A 19,753-nucleotide genomic window follows, 5' to 3' on the forward strand; every position below is an offset into this window, starting at 1 on the left:
ACACCCTGAGGGTATCCGTCAACCACAATATGAGAGTGCATCAGCAGTCCCCTCCTAAACCCTTACTGAATTCATCAACGGGAAGCTGTACATTAGATCTTCCACCAGCAGCAGCTCCCTATAAAATTGTCTTGGCCAACGTCCCAGTTCTCCTGACGCACATAAGAGAATCCTGGGACGTTTTAGGAAATAAAGCCCTTTTTTGGCTAGGCACAACAACAGGTTTAACAGAGGCTTTATTTGCGGAGTTTAAGATGGCTAGAAGGGTTAGTTGTATTGGCAGAGATCAAAAAATGCTGTCTGGTGACTGTGTAGTATTGACATTTAGACATCCACAACTTATACATGAGAAGTTTTCCAGACCTGGTAACCAACATATAATGGCTACAGGCATTAACGTCTTGCTCCTGGAGTATTTCTATCAGCCACATCGTACAATCCAATGAAGAATACAGATTAGGAGTCATCAGGGTACCCCGCTTAACTTTTATATTGTTCCAGTATCTAATCATTTTGCCATCTTGCCAACTCTAAAAGATATAGACTGACACAATGCCTTCAAAAAAGGTGATGTCCAAACTAGAAAAGCTGATGTACACATAACTCCTGCAAGCCCTGTATATATCCTGCAAACAAGATAACTACCATAGGAAAATACCTTACCCTTTATTCTCTGGCTAATATCCCTGTTCAGATCCAGGACAAATCGACAAATATAGATCAACACCACAGAAATGGGTGCAAAAATATTGATACTACACTTAGAGGAGATTTTAATGATAGGTCATCTACTTGGAAAATACTGTTTTGGAATGTGGTGGGATTATGATCTAAAGCCAGTGATCCCCTATGGTTAAGCTTTGTAGAAGACATTTTGTGCCTGCAAGAAACTTGGCTGGAGTCCCCCCTGCATGTTAATGGATATAAAACATTCCACTCACCAGCATTACCATCAGCCCATGGGAGAAAAAAGGGAGGACTGTGCAAATATGTGCCTAACAGAGTCAATGCCAAAAAGATTTTACTTATGATTTCAGATATTTACTACCAGTTGGTCTTGATATCTGTGGACAAAAAGCATTGTATTGGCCTGTTCAATCAATCACATCGATTTATTCGTTTTTTGGAGTACAACAAATCATAAAAGCATACATGGTATTGCAGAAATAAATAAGACATTTTGACATGATATTAAAATAATTCATTTGACAGTCATAATTATGTATAAAGCTAAGAGTAACTGGTGCTAAGTCCTGTCATTTAACATTAACACGTTAAAAATTGTTTCCTACTCCTGATTATACTTTTTAAAAATGAGACTATTTCTCTTGCAAAACATTCAATGTCTAAAATATGCAGTGCAATAAAAGCTGGGCAGCATTGCTTCAGACCCCATAATTTTAAAATGGGAATGATCCATCTCCTTATGTTTGCAATGTGGTATTTACAGAATATTACTACATGCAAAGTAGTTTGCCGGGAAACCTCATCACACGGGCAAGGGCATGTTAAATTTATATAGTAATACCCCAAAAGCATAGGTCGCTGGAGTTTTAAATAGATTACAGAACGACCTGCTTAACAGACAGAATATTATGGAGCAGGATATGTGTATTATTTGGAGTGGGGATTTTAATTCTGCTCCGTGCCCTTTTGTTTAATGAGGTAGAGTATAAAAAAGGTGTTGACCCAACCCGTTTTCCACATTCTACTTATGAGGACGACTTCAATGCAATTATGTTTTTATTTGACCTTGGTTTTGCTAATGAATTGTGTCATCCTATTGTTCAATTCATTTCTACTTTTAATGGCAGAAGGTCTGGCTCCATTATCGACTTTATTATAATCTCAAACCGACATTCAAGTAGGCTGATTAAATTTGTGACACATACTGTTGCAATGAGTAATCATTTTCCCATAAGTATCACTTTCCAACTTCCAATCAATGTGTTAAATAAAAAGGGCATTTCAGAGCACCACGTGCAAGATATTGCGCTCAGTCGGACTAACAGATACTCACTGCGTTGGGCTAAAGTGGAGCCAAAAGAGTGTACAAAATCATTGTTAGTTAATTGTAAATTTGATTTCTCAGCTTGCCTGGACAAATCTGCTCCCCATGTAGAGGTCTTGAATTCTTTTTATTCAATCATTTTGGAGATTAAGAGGAGTTTTTTTGTCGAAATAAATAAACACAATCCAAAGAAGCAGGGATGTTTCGATCCAAAATGCACCTAAACGCATACAGCACTGAAAAGGGCCCTGCACAAATCCGAGAAGAATCAGTCAGAAATTATTTTGGCTAGAAGGGAACATAGACCAATGTTAAAAGCCCGAAAGGATCCGCTAAGGGCAGAAACCTGGAAGGCTTTCCATGAAGCCTCCCAGCTAAAGGATAATATAAGCTTTTGGAAGGTTGTTAACGCACCTTTCCAAGCCTAGAGACTCACCATCAATTGAGGTAATTATTACAGAGGATCAGTGGGTGGATCACTTTACCATCTTATATAACGACAAAGAACATGTAACATCACAGGCTGTATTGAGCCCCCTCCCAGAGCCAGAACCAGTAAGTCTCTTCCCACTTGACATCTATTTTATCTTAGATGAAGTGATTTGCGCTATAAATGCTAGTGCGGGAGGTAAGGCCCTTGGCCCAGATAGCGTGTTTGTCGATTTGTATAAATCTAACATCTCCCTTTGGGGCCCCATATTAACGTTGGTGCTGAGAGCATTTTGCCACCACAGCTTCATTCCATCCAGGTCTGAATCTGTTTTGGTACCAATTTTTAGGAAGGGTGACAGGAATCTCCCTAAATAGTATCAACCAATTTCTTTATTAGATTCCATCCTCAACGGGCCGTATTTTTTTAAACAGACTACAGACATGGGCAGAAGATGTTGGGGCTATTACAGAGATACAATATAGCTTCCGCCTGGGCCTTGGCACTATAGAGCAGGGTCCAAACCTACATTTATTTCTGGGTAAATACACACGTGCTACGCAGGGGAAATTATTTATGGCATTCGTGGACCATAGTTCCGCGTTTAATTGTGTTAGGCAAGAAAAACTGTGGATCATACTCGAGGAAATGGGAGTAGAAACACAACTTTTAAATGTTATGAGGCAGCTGTATTATGGTGCTTGCTCAAGGGTCCGCTATGGAACTGAAGGAAAATGTACTGTTAGATACCCAATAAGAAAGGGGGCTAGACAAGGTTGAGCTCTTGCCCTCTTTCTTTTTACTTTGTATATTAACAGCTTATATCAATTTTTAATTAGTCAATATCAGGATCTTCATATCATCGATAAACTCCCAGTCCTGGTGTTATTGTACATAGATGATGCGGTCTTAATGGTCAGTACTCAAATTGGGCTCCAAAGAGTAGTGACCAGCTTTGCCACATAAATGCAAAATCTGGGGTTCCAAGTGAACATCTCAAAAACTTTCATAATGAAATGTGGGCCAAATAGTACTAAATTCTGCAATATTTTTTTTCATAATGCCAAGGTTGAGTGTAGTAATACACTTCCGTAACTTGGCATTCTTTTTGATTATCGAGGGACGTGGACTCATGCAGTTCAATCTAGGAAAATGCTATTTTCCAAAGCTACTGGTGCCCTCACTCACTTTGCTAGAAAACCAGTCAGAAGGCCCGTCATGGAATTAATACAAATTTACAAGGCTAAGGGGTCTATTATTATAGCGGGCAGATCGCCACCGCCCATATGGCGGTGGTGATATGTCCGCCAAAAGTCACTGCCCGCCTACCTTTTTCCCCCGCCACATTTTACGATGGCATGGGGGACCCCAGCAGACTGTCCACTGGTTTTCCGCTGGTATGCAATGCGCACGATTGCCTGCCGGGTAGAAAAGCCCAGCAATATGGTGGTGGTGCCTTGCAGGCACCGCCATCCATATCAGGATGTTGGGGGGAGTGTCTTTCCATGGCGGAGACTCCGCCATGGAAAGGCATGCAGTTTTTACATTGGGGGCCCGTTGCGGGCATCCAGGGTGTTGATGGGGTACACTCGGGGGGTACCTATGGTACCCCATTACATTTGAATGCACATGTGCCTGTCACCTTGTGCATTCAAATGCACAATATGCATTTCTCGTATTGCAGCGGGTGCTGCTTCAGCACTGCCTGCCACAATGTGACAAATGCGAGATGGGCCCGCTAGTGTGGCGGACACATTTTAATGCCACTGGAGGGACTGCCGCAACAATGGCGGGTGGTCCTGTTTCCCGGTACGGTGGCGGGTGGACAAAGTCCACCCGCCATCGTAATAGGCCCCAATGTGTATTATTACTGCCATGTATGGCGAGGCCATTTGGGGATATGTTGATTCTCAGCCTTTACAGCTGGTTGATAATGCATTTGTTAGATACTTATTGTCAGTCCCCAACAGTACGGCTACCTGCATCTGCCATGCAGAGCTTGGGGTATCTTATATCTCTGATTTAATCACAATGGAACCAATTTTATTACGGCATAAAATGTGGGCTACAACACACACAAGCCTTAACCGGGATATCATAACTGACTACCTAAAGCTCGATAGGGCCTCCCGTATTGCTTGGTTAAATTATATCAGAAGATTTATGGCAGACATTGGCCACCCTGAAAATTTCACTGACCCAGGTAGCATCATATTAATATCAAGAAAAACATTAAAGGATGAGTACCTAACTCATCTGGAGTCAATTAGACTCTCAAACAGAATTGTTAAGTCCTCTGTCATGGAAACCAATTGTTAATGTCAGGTTATGGTATTCAACCATATCTTGTATATGAAAGTGTGAGCTATGACAGGAGGCTGCTAACTTATTTTCGTCTGGGTATTTTCCATAGACTTATTAGTTTCTCTGTCATGAATGACTGGTCGAAAACCCTTGAACTATGCCCATGCGATGACATGTCCCAGCAGTCTACATTGCACACTTTTCTATTTTGTAAATGTGATGCAGTCCCCAAAAAAGAAGGATTGTATCTATTTTAAAGATTCTGGGCCTGAGACAATGTCGCCCAGCTTTTATCACATTCCAACTTTTAGATCATGAAATGTTTACTAGCTCACTACCAACCTATTTGAAATGTGTGATTAGATATAGAAAAACTCCATGGAATATGAACCTGGCTTTTAATGTATGATTTATTATATTACAATCTTCATATTATGACATTTTTACCAGTGTTTTTTAACGTATTCATAAAATTTGAACAAACGCAGAAGATAGTGTGAGCTATGAACTCGGTTTTCAATTGTTGATCCTACACTCCTTTAAACTATGTAATATCAATGAGATTGTATTTTTAGAACCATATGTGATAAAACTGTGCTTTTATGATTTATATGTTAAATTGAATAAAGTTTATATGATTGATTGACTGATTGAATTATGTGTTCTCCAACCTTAGTATTCTCCCCTCTGGATGATGTTGGGTATGTCTGAAAGAAAAATTTGAGATTAACTGAGCTTTTTGAAATTAATGTTTGCTTAGCCTGCTTTCACCATTTTTCATTTGGCTTTAATAGAGATTTTTGTTTGTCTTGCATTTTGGATACTATTGCGTAATGTTCTAGTTAGTTTTGGCTGTATCGTTAGGATTTAAACACATTTTACCTCTGAAAGGTTGTTTGCTTGTAGAGAAAGTGCAGGTTATGTTTGTCCTTTTGTAATTTGCAGGTTTATTGAACATGTGAAAAAAATACAAATTATTGTATGTTCCACTGATCGATGATTTCATTTCTGAAAGCAGCAACTGAGCAACATCCTTCATTTTGTACCTATGTCCAGAACTTTCCCTGAGGAAAACACTTGGCGGAGTTAGATTAATAATTTTGCCCCCCCACCACTGTCCAGCACCTTTCCTGAGGCAAACACCCAGTGGAGTTAGAATAATAGTTTTGCACCCCACTACTGCCCAGCACCTTCCCTGAAGCAAACACCTGGTGGAGTTAGAATAATAATCCCCCCCATCATTGCCCAGCACCTTTACTGAGGCAAACACCTGGTGGAGTTAGAATAATAATTTTGCCCCCCCACCTCTGTCTAGCACCTTCCCTGAGAAAAACGTTTGGCAAAGTTAGAAGAATAATTTTGCCCCCCACCACTGCTCAGCACCTCCCCTGAGGCAAACACCCGGTAGAGTTAGAATAATAATTTTGCCCCCCACCATTGACCAGCATCTTTCCCTGAGGCAAACACCCAGCAGAGTTCGAATAATAATTTTGTCCCCCACCACTGACCAGCACCTTCCCAGAGGCAAACACCCTATGGAGTTGGAATAATAATTTTGCCCCCTACCACTGAGCAGCACCTTCCCTGAGGCAAACACCTGGGGGATTTAGAATAATAATGATGCCCCCCACCAATGTTCAGCACCTCCTCAAAAAAATTTGAAATATTTAAAGCAGAAATTTTATTTTAGTTGGACAAAATAAATTATATAGTATACTTACAAATGATTGTCCAAAGAAAATTCAATTGTTAGTTCAGATTTAGAGTTTTACGATATAAATAGATGTAGTTTGATATTCACTTACTTATGAACGGAAATATGTGATCCGGATTATATGTTGTAGATTTGGGGGCTGTTTTTGAAGTGCTATAAATAAAGTAATAATACATTTAAAGTATATGAAGTATTTATTTTCATTAAGCTGGTGTTTCTATTTAGATGTACACTTACTTCTGTAGATGGCAGTGTGTAATTTGAAAGTCTGAGATGTCTCCTCCTACTACTTCTGCGTGTGGTCACCATGGAACACAGTGCACCACTTAGCACAAAATCATGGTTGGTTTCTTTTATAAGATGTTTAGGGGTAAACAAAAATTTTAAACAAAACATGTTTTGGAAACAATTTTTCTGTGTGATTCAGAACCTGACAGTATGTATGTTTGTTATGTGTTGTGTGAAATGTTGGTTTATATGTTCCATTTCAGAATGTCAGCCATTTTGAATAGAGGATGGGTCGGCTGCTGTAATGGAAATAGTTGAAGTGCACCCATTTTCTCTGCTTGGTGTGCATTGTATGTAGATGCTGCTTTTGCCACTGACTGTAGATTGTATTTCTTAATATTGTGTATTTATGCATAAAAATCAGTTACTCTTTTTTAAAAAAATGTAAAAACTCATTAGACAAAAAAAAACCAATTATTAATACCTAGGTATATGACTACTTTGGTATTCAAATTAATACACAAGTGTTAAAATAAATACCTGGGTATTAATATACTTCCCCACCCAAAACCCCAGTTACCCATCCATCCTGTCCACGAGGATATATGTAAAAAAATCTTTCATAGTGTTTACTGTAACATAGGAAACGTATGCGTCGTAATGGTATGCATTGTATTTCTATGCATTGTAATGGTATGGGTTGTAATGGTAATTTTAATATAACCCAATGAACATGATTTGTAATGGCTTGAGTTGTAAAAACATGCATTGTAATGACATTTGCATTATAAAAACTGCAATGTAAAAGTATGCGTTGTAATGGCATGCATTGTAACGTCATATATTCCTACAAATCAGTATCTGTTCATCTTGTAAAGCCGCATACAGAATCTTCAAGATTTCATTGTATAAGTGCATGCCTCGGTCCGATTCAAGACAGGTAGGGAAGCCAAACCTAGGTATTATTTCCCCCAAAAGTAACTTTGCTACGATGAGACAGTCATTCCTCCAAGTCGGTTATGCCTCAACCAATCATAAAAAGATATACACAACAACCAGGATGTATTACAAACCATTGAACATGGGAATCTCAATGAAATCCAACTGTATCCTGTTCAAGAGACCACCTGAACTCCCTAGGTGGCTCAATGTCATTGCAATTCTTTTCCCTACATTGTTCTGTTGGCACACACCACATCTGTTGCACAAAGCTTCAGCTATCAATCTAAACCTTGCCTGAACAACTTGACCATGTCATCCCTCCCTACATGAGTCGGGCTGGATGGGATTCTCTGCAGTTTTATTTGGGGGTACAAAAAAACTCGAAGTTCGTTATCCTTACTGAAGTTACCACTTATTAAAGGGGGGCTTAATTTCCCAGAATTCAGAATATATTTTTATGCTACTTTCTTGGGTCGACTTCGTAGCCTTTTCAATTCTCACAACCCATTTTATTTCCATCAATTTTTGCTAGGCTCGGATTCTAATCAATTTTTGGCCAGAGCCAACAATCCTAACTACTTTAAATGTAAATGTAAATGTATTGGCATTTATATAGCGCACTACTTGCCCGTAGGGTCCTAAGGCGCTTCGACCGCTGCGAAACCCTTCCTAGCTTCCCTGAGAGATGGTCCCTTAATGGGTATCTCCAGGGTGAGACCAGGCATCCCCGGCGGTCTGGTGGGGCTGTTAGTGAAGATGAGGCAAGCTAATGCCCAGAGTTGCTGAGTGTGATCGCTGATCAGAGAGGGCACCGAGGCGAGAGAATTATCGAGTCCGCTGACCCTGGTCCAGAAACCTGCCGCGCCGGGAATCGAACCCTGGTCCCGGGCCGTCCTCTGCTCTCGGGTCTGCCGCCTCTAACCAGTGAGCCACACTACTTCACTTTAAGGAAGTTAAGTTTAAGACCGCTAATTATGGTCATTAACAGGACTTCTTTTTTTCTTTTTTTCACCCAAAATTATTATTGTGGGACAACCCAGGATTACCTGGGATTTTTAATGACAGAGCAGGCAGTGTTTGGACCAAATCTGGAATAACAACTTTAGGGGATCTATATGGCTCCACGGGTCTATTGGAGTTTGAGACACTCAAACTCCTTTATAATTTGCCTGATCAGACGCGGTTTGAATATATACAAATCCAAGATTTTTTACGTAAAATGAACTTAAGAGAATTAACAGATTCAGATATATGGACTTGTATTTATAGGGACAAAAATAAATCTCTAATTAATATAGGCTATAAGGGCCCGATGTAGGTAAAAGTCATTTACCGAATTTAAAATACCGATTTTTACCAATTCGGTATTTTGAATTCGGAAAATGATATGTAGGAAAAAAAAATCGGTAAAATACTGATTCGGAAACAATCGGTATCGTGTTTCGATACTTACCGAATATGTATTCACCGAATCGGTAAATACCGAATCGGTGAATACAGATTCGGTAAATATCGAATCGGTAATGGCAATACAACCCTATGGGCCAAAAGGCCCATAGGAATGCATTGTAAATACCGAATCAGTATTTACTGATTCGGTATTAGCCGAATTTGTAAATACCGAATTTGTAAATACCGAATCGGTAAATACGGAATCGGCGAGCAAGTTAAAGTGAAACTAATGACAAAAGCCAATGAGGTGGAACCACCCTCCCCCACCCTAGCAGGGAGTGGCTACCCAGGCAGGTGCAACTCATTAGAACTTTCTGGAGAGGCAGCCTGAGCTGAGCATTCAGAGTGAGCAGCAGAGAGAGTGGTAGCACAATCCTGATCACTGTGGAAATGGCAAGAAGCTCTGAGAGCCAGAAGGCTGAGCGCAAACGCAAAGTCAAGTTCAGCAGCATGGAGCTGCAAGTTTTGGTGAAGGAGGTGGTGAGGGTCCACAGGCAGCTGTTTGGGAGGCTGTCCCTCACAGTCCCTGAGTCCACCAAGAGGAAGCTGTGGAGTGGCATCGGTGAGAGGGTGAATGCAGTTGGTGTCACCCCCAGGAGCCTGGACGACCTCAAGAAGAGGTTTTATGACATACGCAGCCTCACCAAGAGGAAATTGGCCGAGATGCACAAGCAGGCAGGTCTAACAGGTGGAGGCAGGAACCCCGCGCCACCCCTCACAGACCTGGAGGAACTGGTGTCAACCACGATTGAGACCGAGAGTGTGGTTGTGGTTGGAGTTGGGGACCTGGACAGCTCAGCCAGAGCTACATCAAAAGGTAAGAAGCATGCGCAGCATGACACACCCTACCAGACACCTCCCCTGTAGCCCCAATGCACAGCCAAACCCCAGCCCAGTACTGCTAGCAACATACATGAGCAATGCATCATGGTAAATGTAGTCAGCTATTGTAGTAACAAATGCCAGTGCACATTGAACTGAAATGCACCTAAAAACAGAATCAGAGTATTGAAAATAAGATGTGCAATGCTTTTATTGTAGTGACTGTAAGACATTTGCACTCAGTTCACAAATGCTTCTTTATACCTAGGGGCACTATCAGGCAGTGGAGCAGCAGCTCCACAAGCTCCAGCTCCAGCACCATCGGACAGTGCGGTGGCAGGGCCAAGCAGCATGGTTCCTTCACAGGAGGAGGAGGAGGACAGCAGTGCTGTGGGCAATGAGGATGACACAGGACATACCCTCTCATTTCCCCACTCCCCCCTACTGTCACTAACTCCCCCATTGCAGTTCTCACCGGAGAACTCACCCACACAGACCCAGCCAGCACCTGCCACATCTCCTGCCAGGAGGATCATTGTCGCCCCATTGACCATCATGGAGGGAGCAGCGGGTCAGGCACCAGCACCCACACCTGCAACACCTGTGGCACAGCAGCCCACCCAGCAGGGCAGCAGCAATTGGCACCGGCCACGCACTTCCAGCAGTGCTTTACCAGCACGCGAGGGCACTGTATTCCAAGGGCTGGAGGGGAGCATGGTCCGGATACAGCGGATGCAGGCCAAGTCCATCCTGGCTTGCCAGCGCCAATTGTGGGAACACAACCTGCAGATGGGGGAGATGACAAAGGGATTTGTGAATTTCGTTGAAAGTAACAGGGAAATAGCAACGGGACTGGGGCACATGACAACTGCCATAACCCTGCTGTGTGGCAAGATGGAGGAGCATGAGCGCAGTAGGCGCAGGGATGCCCGCGTGCAAAACCGGGCAATCAACCGGCTTGCCGCAGCAACCGCCCTGCTATGCCGCCGAGGGGCTAACATGGAGGACTGCCTCACTCAGAACACTGCAGAGGTGACCAGGGGCATGGCCCGCATCACCACTGCCATGGAGGCACTCATAATCTCAAACACAGTGGTGAATCCTGCTCTGGACGTGGCCGAGGCTGGGGACAGCAGCAGCCGCAGCAGCCCGGCCAGCGCTGTGTCTGAGCCGCGCCGGAGCACCAGGCGCTCCGCTGAGGCAGCCGGACACGCAGAAGGGGGTGAGCCACATCCAAGTGGGTCAGCAAAGCGCTCCAAGAAGTGAGACTGCCAGGGTGGGTGATCTTGCAGCAGGTGATGGGGGTATACTGCCTTGCACCTCCACTCTTGTGCAAGCATCTGAACCTGTTTTTCCAGATGCCAAAGGTCCGTTCTACTACATTCATTGTGCTTTTGTGAGCCTGGTTATACCTCCATTGGCTGGGTGTAGAGGGGTTGAGGTAGGGGGTGAGTATGAATGAGCCGAGGGCATATGCACTGTCGCCTAGAAGGAAAAGGGGTAACATTACTCACATGCATACATGTACTTTACAGTGCTACTTTTTGTTATGGGGGTCTGATGATGTGTCTCACCTAGGAGGTATCCTTCACCAAATTCCCCAGCCGTCAGCCATGCATAGATGCCGCTGTTTTGGAAAATGTACGAGTCGTGGGTCCTCCCTGGGAATTTTGCTACCAGGTCTGTGATGGTGCACTTAGCATTGCAGATCACCTGCACATTGATGGTGTGCGTAGACTTCCTATTGCGGTATATGTATTCTGTGTCAGCAGGGGGGCAAATCGGAATGTGCGTGCTATCAATGCAGCCGATGATGTGGGGGAATCGTGCCATCTGGTAAAAGTCTGCTTTTGTTTGTACCAGTTCCGCATGGGTTGCAGGGAAAGAAATGTATTGGTCCATCCTCTGTATCATGGCTTCAAGGAATTTGTTGAAAAACCTTGACAGGCTGCTCTGGGTCACCCCTCCTACCGCAGTGACTCAACTTTGATAGCTGCCAGACGCAAGCAGGTGTAGGCTGCATAGCACCTGCACGTGCGTTGGGATGGCGTGTGCCCTTGGGGTGGGGTGGTCCAACAGTGGTTTAAGGTCCCTGATGAGCTCCAGAATGGTGTCTGAGTCCAGCCTGTACCTCTGTAGGATCTCTGCCTCTGTGAGCATGAACAGGGTGATCCTCTGTCTGTAGACCTGTTCCTCTCTTTGCCATTCCCTCTCTCCTTCCTGCTGTAGCCGTAGCCGCCTTGCAATGACATAAAATGCCGCCATCCTGCAAGTTGCATTGCATTTTGGGTCTCTTTTTATAGGTTGCAGTTGGTTACCACCTGATTGGAATCCATGGTAAATACCGAATTTGAAATACCGATTTTGAGGCAAAATCGGTATTTCTGTGCTCCCCTACATCTCTATCAAAGTTTTGGCCTGTCCGATTCAGTAATTTACCGATTCGGTAACTCTACCGATCCGGTAGATGGTCCGAATCGGACTATTTACCGATTCTGTATATCCACCGATTCGGTACATGGTCTGAATCGGTATATTTACCGAATCGGTATGTTAGCGATTCGTTCTTTTACCTATTCGGTGTATTTCCGATTCGGTTTATTACTGATTCGGAATCCTATACCGATTCGGTATTTATACCGAATCGACGTATTTCAGCGTCCTACATCCCGATGGCTGGATACCGATCGGTAAGGGCCGAAAATTGGTATTTTCGGCCGTTACCGATCGGTATTGGGCCACCTACATCGGGCCCCTAATGCCTTAGTCAATTTAAGGCTGATGATTGCCCCAAACTAGCTGAGAAATGGTCAACAAGATTGGGGACACATATAACTACACACAATATCTCTTCTTCATGTAACAGTGTTAACAATCTCATTCATTCTTCTAGTCTAAGACTTCAATTATACAAAACAATATGTTATTTGTATTACACCCCACAAAGAATTACTAAATGGTCCCAAAGCAATATGACAAGTGATCGCACTAAGTGCCCTAAATGCGGTTTGGCAGCAGCAGATCTAGAATATATGCTTTACTCTTGTCCATCGCTACATGAGCTCTGGGCAGGGATAGAAAGTATTTTGAAGCAGAAACAAGTGCTCTTTACTTCAATTTCAGTAACAATGGTATTACTCGGCATACAACCTACTACTGGTTTATATAAAGAATTATTAACTGTTTTGGTCTCATGCGCAAGATTGATCATAGCTAGGGCATGGATATCTACGAACCCACCTCATGTATGCGAATGGTGGTCATTGGTGAATGAAATTTATGTCATGGAATCCTCCCTAGCTAGAACTAGAGGGGTTCAGTCGCTTAAGAAACTGGATAAAATCTGGGGAACTTTTTTCTTAAATTAACATTATTGCTTTTTTCTTTTTCTCTCTTTTGCTGTTTTTCTCTTCTTTATTCTGTCTACATAGTGTGTCTGACTGTTTACTAATGATTTAGTCTGCAGAAAATATTATGTTTCTAAAATTATTATGTATTTTGTATTTTTTATGCAAAAAAATGTCTCTCTATAAGTTTAGTTGACTTGTGTTGTCAATAAAAAAATTTTTTTTTAAAAAGAGTCTGGCCATGATAATGCCTAGTCATTAAGGGCAAAATACTATTTGGCAACACAGGTCTTTCATCCCTTGAAATGCAAATCTCATCCTCATTCCTCTTTACACAACCTGCATTAACCCAAATCTACTGAATTGCCTCTGATACTTCTTCCTTAATTCTTTTGACTTCTACCCACGTATCAGCTGTCATTAACAAATGGTTGTAGTTGGTCTCATCTGTTCCCTCATTGGTGTATTCACCATTGAAGGTGAAAGCATTGTCATCACAGTACTTTGTGATCTCGTTAGCATATCTGTTGCCAACTGTCACATAATCTTCACCCTTACAATGAACAGTGCATTTTATGACTGCAAACTGAGTAGACATCTTCAGTGCTTCAAAGAGCTTTCAAACTTGCTCCCCATTTAGGATAGATGACCCATCAGAGGTTGTAAACCCCCTCTGGGACCATAAATGTCCGAAGTCATGAACAACACCAAAGCCATACTGAATGGTCACTCTGTGCTGATCAGAGACACATCGCATGCACTACTAAGAGCAATCAATTCAGCTACTTATGCAGAAAGCACTCCTTGGAGCCACAAAGCTTCAACTACTCCTGCAACTGTACAAAACACATGGCAGCTGGTAAATTTCCTTCATGGTCTTGTAAACAAAGCCATCCACAAACAATGAAAAATTAGATTCAGGCAGTGGCTCATCTTGCATATGTGATCTTGGCACGCAGTTTAGTAATATGGAGACAGGCATGTAACACTTCACTCCCATTATTGTCATTCTCAGGAAGAGGCGACAAGGTGGCAGGGTTTAAAACAGCACATCTTTTCAAGATACCATTCTCAGCCACTAGTAGGATCTGCTCATACTGGGTCAAGCAGCTGTTTTTTACAGTGCCGAGTGAGAGTATGCATCAACAATATCTCTACAGATTCAGGCAAATCCAAAGTTAAAAGATGATTCATAACAATGCCTTCATATCTCTCTGGGCTGGCAGTGGCCACACATTTAAGACATCCAAGCAATGCTGCAGCTACTGAATCAAGGGTACCAGAGAAATAAACTACAGGGAGGAGGTGTTTCCCGCTAGCGCGTAGCCTCTGGTGATGCTCGTCCCTACCCAGTGATGGTGTCTTCGATGGTTTTGGCGTGGTGAGAGCGGCGCTGAAGGCAGGAGCTGCAGATGAATTTTGTTTGTGCTCCTTTGAATTTGTATGAGCCGGTCGTGGAGTGGCTGCAGTATTGGCTGTTCAGCAGCTTTTCTGAAATTCTTCGGAGTGCCGTCCTCATCTGTATCTAGAGCGTGGATGCTCGCGGCAAGAAACTGACTCACTGAGACCTTCTCATTCCTTCTTTGGAGGCTCTGGTTGCGGGATGCGGCTTTGTAGGGCCCTGCAAAATTTTGGTATATTAGCCAGTTGGTGCGGAGGCTCCCGGACGGACTTTTCCCATTTCTCCCATTTTGCAGCTGCTGTCTAGTAGCTCTGTTTTCGGAGAAGTGGAGTATGGGGTGGTTTTTATGAGAAACTGTGATATAAAAGCGCAGGAAAAACATTGGAAGAGAAGCTGGAGAATCCAAAAAGCTCTGAAAGTCAGTTAATGGAAAGAAAGATTGAGCAGGAGGAGAGCAGCAGGTGGGCGGTGCTAATGGTGAGTGCTGATTAGGGGGAGACCAAAGCCAAGCCTTACCTGCACAGCCCGTGGCAGGTGCACAGAGGGGCATTCCATCCGACACCAGCGCCGTGAGGGGAACGGCCGCGCTGAACAGGAAAGCCGTGAGGGGAACTGTGGTAGTTCCCATCGGGGAACTACAATACCCAGCAGCCCCGGGACCGGCGCACGAGGGAGGAGTCACCTTAGTTCTTGTGCCAATACACCAGGAACATTGACCAAAGGTACTGTTACCCATTGACTATTTCCGGTCCTTCTAATAGGCCCCTTTCAAGGTTGTCGATATTGACTTAGTACAAAACATTCTTATTGGTAACAGCCGCCACGCTATGTCTTGCAAAGGGGACCTTAGAAACCTTTCCTCCCAGGGTGACCTGCATAGCGGAACAATGGATTTGTATTTTAAGCGTGTTCTACTTAAGCATGGGCGAATTTTGCGAATCTCGCGTTCGCGAATTTTGCGGATTTGCGAACTCGCAATCCGCAAAATCCGCGAATTCTCGCGAATTTGCGGATTTTTTTTTGTGTTCGCGCGGGTTTCTGCCAGGTCGCGAGGGTTTTTGTACAATTTCGCAAACTTACCTGTCGGGTCGCAAGTTTTGCGAACTTGTTGTTTCTACGTGTCCAGCCTGTTTGGGACACTTCTTCATCACTGCCACCCTCTGTCACCACATGCCACCCTCTGGCTCACCCATGCCACCCTCTGTTTCATCACAGCACCCTCTGGTTGTCCAGTGTACATTATTGTGGCAAAGCAAAGCACACCTTCCCTGCCTCAAGTGACCTGAATTAATTTGGGGCTGATTAATGTGTCAAAGAATATTTTTTTAGATGGCACCTGCTTCCTTAGTGCTTCCTGATTAGTGATCTTTTGCACTTGCTAAGTGCTTTCATTGTTGCAAAATTAGTTACAACACCTGCCCTGCCCCAACTGACAATAATGAATTAGGGGCTGATTAATGTGTCACTGGATTTGAACTTCCAGCCTGGCTCCTGCTTGTCTCCCTTAGCTGTAATTCAGGACCTTTGTGGCATATGTGTAACTATTCTGAGGGTCAGAGCAGGGTCACATAATAGTTGCAAGTAGGCAACTGAACTCTGGAGGGGCCCCTCAGGAAGCACTACAGGAAATGGCTACTAATGATGAGCTTGAACTTTTGAACCTGGTAAGTAGTTTCAGTTTTGCTAAGATCGTATTTCTGCAATTTAGCGCTTATTCGCGGGGCGCGAAGTTGAACTGGGAAGCCGCGAACTCATGCGAACAGTGCGAGCAAGCCATAAAATCCGCTGCTCGCGGATTTGCGGATTTTGTGGGAAATTCGCGAATCTCGCAGATTGCGAATTTACCGAAAATCCGCGAGCGGAGCGGTTTTTCCGCCCATACTTAGTTATACTGCCCATTGCAAGTGAATTAGATAGAATAGAACGATCCCCAGTCCTGGACAGCTCTTTCACTCTGGGTTCTCCGCCTCAGACTGCTGATATAGCCCCGGCTATATCATTACTGGATGAACTTAATCAAATGTGCAAATCCTCATACGCCCCTCTGGTTTCAGAAAAAGCTCCTATTTCCCCAATATCTACGCCTAATCGTGGGTCTAGCTGCTCTTCCCAATTAACTCACACTCCACAGGTAACGCCCCGCATAATACAACCAACAGCAAACTCTCTACCGGCAATCCCCAACCAGGTGCTCTCTGCCAAAAGGAAGAGAGATGAGGCTAAACACGCGGGCAGTCAGGCTAAATTACAAAAATTACATCGTAATTCACCTTTACCCAATACTCCTAGTACTGCGACTTTGAAAGCACCTACACAGGCCTCCCTACTGTTGGAGCTCGAAACCATGTTGAAGTCAATCATAACTCCGTTGATTGATAAAATGACTAGCCTAGAGGACAGGCTTAGGGGTGTTGAGGAAGCTATAAAAGTTAAGGCAATAGTTACTAAAACCATGGGAGGACCCGTACAATCACAGCATCCAGCCCCTATAGAAACGCCAATCTCTATCACACAAAGCAAGATCTCCTGTAAACAATCAGTTGCTCCACATATGAAACCTGTAAATATCCCAAAAGCCGCCATGCCATCACAGTCTTTTTACCCTAGAGCTGGGCAGAATAAAGAGAAGTCATCTCATAAAAGAATAGCGTCTAGTCATGACACTTTACCGCACAAAACTAACCACCTACATCTGCCACCAGAGGCAGCCCCTATTGTGTGTGTCCTCTCAGGAATACCTGAACTCCCAAAGAGAAAACTTGAGAGACAGCAGTACCTAAGGAATAAGGTAGTGTACTGGCTCACGATAAAATAGACCTCTGCCCCCCAATTTAGACGGGACTATATTAAGTGTTCGAAGGGTGGGCTGGTTAGGACCTCTCGCAAAAAACACTGTGGGCGACTTGGTACTCGTAAAGTTTAGAAATAAATATGTCGTACCATACCTGCAATCTTGGCAGCCACAAATAGGGGATGGTCCTATATCCGTTTGGAGTTTAAGTGAATTTTACCCCAGAACATTATATGTCCCGTCATAATGTCAGACAACATAGAGTAATTCCCAGACGGCGAGAAGTGGTCTTGTATTGAGTGGCCACCTCTCTCCTGTTTTTATCAACTTGTTAATTCTCCATTTTGTTTATTGATTAGCCGATTCATTCTATTGATTTAATTTATTTTTAAATTCATCTAATTATTTTTATGAAATGAAATGAAATGTTTTAATGTATTGGTGTATTTTTATGTATTGCTGTTGCTTTTATGATTTTTCATACTGAAATCGAATAAAGCTAATCAATCAATCAATCAGTAAACTACAGGTAGTTTATGGGCACTTTCATGTATCTGTGTAAGCACAGAGAGAATAGCCCTCCCTCTCACTGCAAAAAAGCGAACATCCTTTGATGTAATCAGGTATTCCTAGTGCAGGGGCATGACAAGCACTTTCTTTCAGCTCTAGGAATGCAACCAAGCAAATATTATTGCAAGGTACTGGATCCAATACATCCTTGTGTGTCAGCCTCTTCAAAGGCTTGGCTATGGGGGGAAAAGATGGATATCCACGTGCGAAGGTAGCTCACTATTCCCAAAACATTCTAACCTCTTTCTGTGTTGGCGGTTTAATTTGCAAATTGTAATATTTTTTCCTGTGACCTCTTTCTGACTCCTCCCAATGTGATGTCCAAGATATAGAACTTCTTTCACACAGTTTTGCAACTTATTGGTAGACACCTTATGTCCAGTCTCAGTCAAGTGGTTCAACAGGGTAATCGTATCTATCTTTCAGGGTGTTTGCTGAAACCAGCAGGTCATCACTAGAACAGAGATAAAGGGCATAACCAAGGACTCCAGATTCTTTTTAAGGATCTGATTAAAAATCGATGAGTTCCCCAAATACCCTTGTGGGACCCAGCACCATGCGAAAACACAACTGCTGAACCACAACACAAATAGGGACTGACTGTCGGCATGCAAGGGTATGGAGAAGAAGCCCTGAAACAAATTGATGACAGCAACCCACTCAGGCTCACATGAAATCTGAATCAAAATCACAGCAGAATTCGGTACCTCCATGGGACAACAAGGAACCACAATATTGTTTATCTTCCGGAGCTCCTGCTGCACTATGTGGTACTTATCGGTAGGCTTCTGTAGCCCTACAATAGGTGAGTTACATGGACTCCTCAAAATCTCCTTCAGAATTCCTGGTTGGATCATTGCCTCGATTATTGGAGTTATTCCAGCAACGGTTTTAAGAGGTGAGGTTATATTGCAGGGTTCTTTGGTATTCAGCATTTTACTTTATCAGTATGTGGACCGGTTTAACTCCTTTGATGAGTCCAATGTCCTTTCCTGAAAAAGCCCACACTGATGACTTCACTGTGTTTCTGAGATCTAAGGGTAACTCTTCACTTGTCATCATAGGGAATAGTGCAATTGCTGGAATTTGATTACTCATTTTAAAGGCAACGTATTAATCATGGGTTTGAAACTTCACACCTCTTGGTGTGCACTAAATAGTGCATTCAGCTTACATAGCAAAACGCGTACCAACAAACCTACAGGGCTAGAACCGCAGACCATGGATTCATGATTATCCTCCTAATTTTTACAGGCCCATCCTCAGTCACAAGATTGGTCATTTGTTTATTTACAACACCTACAACTTGGATTTCTTTTTCTGGAGAGGGGTACAGTGGAGTTGGAACTTCCACTGTTCTCACAGTAGAACGGGTAGCACAAGTATCAACCAAAAATGATACCGGTGGCCATTTACTTTACCATCTATAAATGGACCACTCTGGCCACCTCCAAAACTGTGACATGCGGGCAATCTTCCTCCCCTCTCAGGCACCATCAGGGGAAGAGATCGGAGTCGTAATTGTCAACTGTGTCAAGCATAGTATACTGCTGGAATGTTATTTTACCTAATTGTTTTCTTTCTTCTTAAAAGTTATACACCATATTACAGCCATAACAGTGTAGAAATTAAGACAGAATCAGTGTACATGTTCCCAGAAGGTCTATATACCCAATGCAATGGCAATTGTTGCAACAGGAGACATTGGTTCAGCTTTACATTTCAGAGTGGCCACAAACC

Source organism: Lissotriton vulgaris, unplaced genomic scaffold, assembly GCF_964263255.1.
Source record: "Lissotriton vulgaris unplaced genomic scaffold, aLisVul1.2 SCAFFOLD_909, whole genome shotgun sequence".
In the NCBI taxonomy this organism is placed as follows: Eukaryota; Metazoa; Chordata; class Amphibia; order Caudata; family Salamandridae; genus Lissotriton; species Lissotriton vulgaris.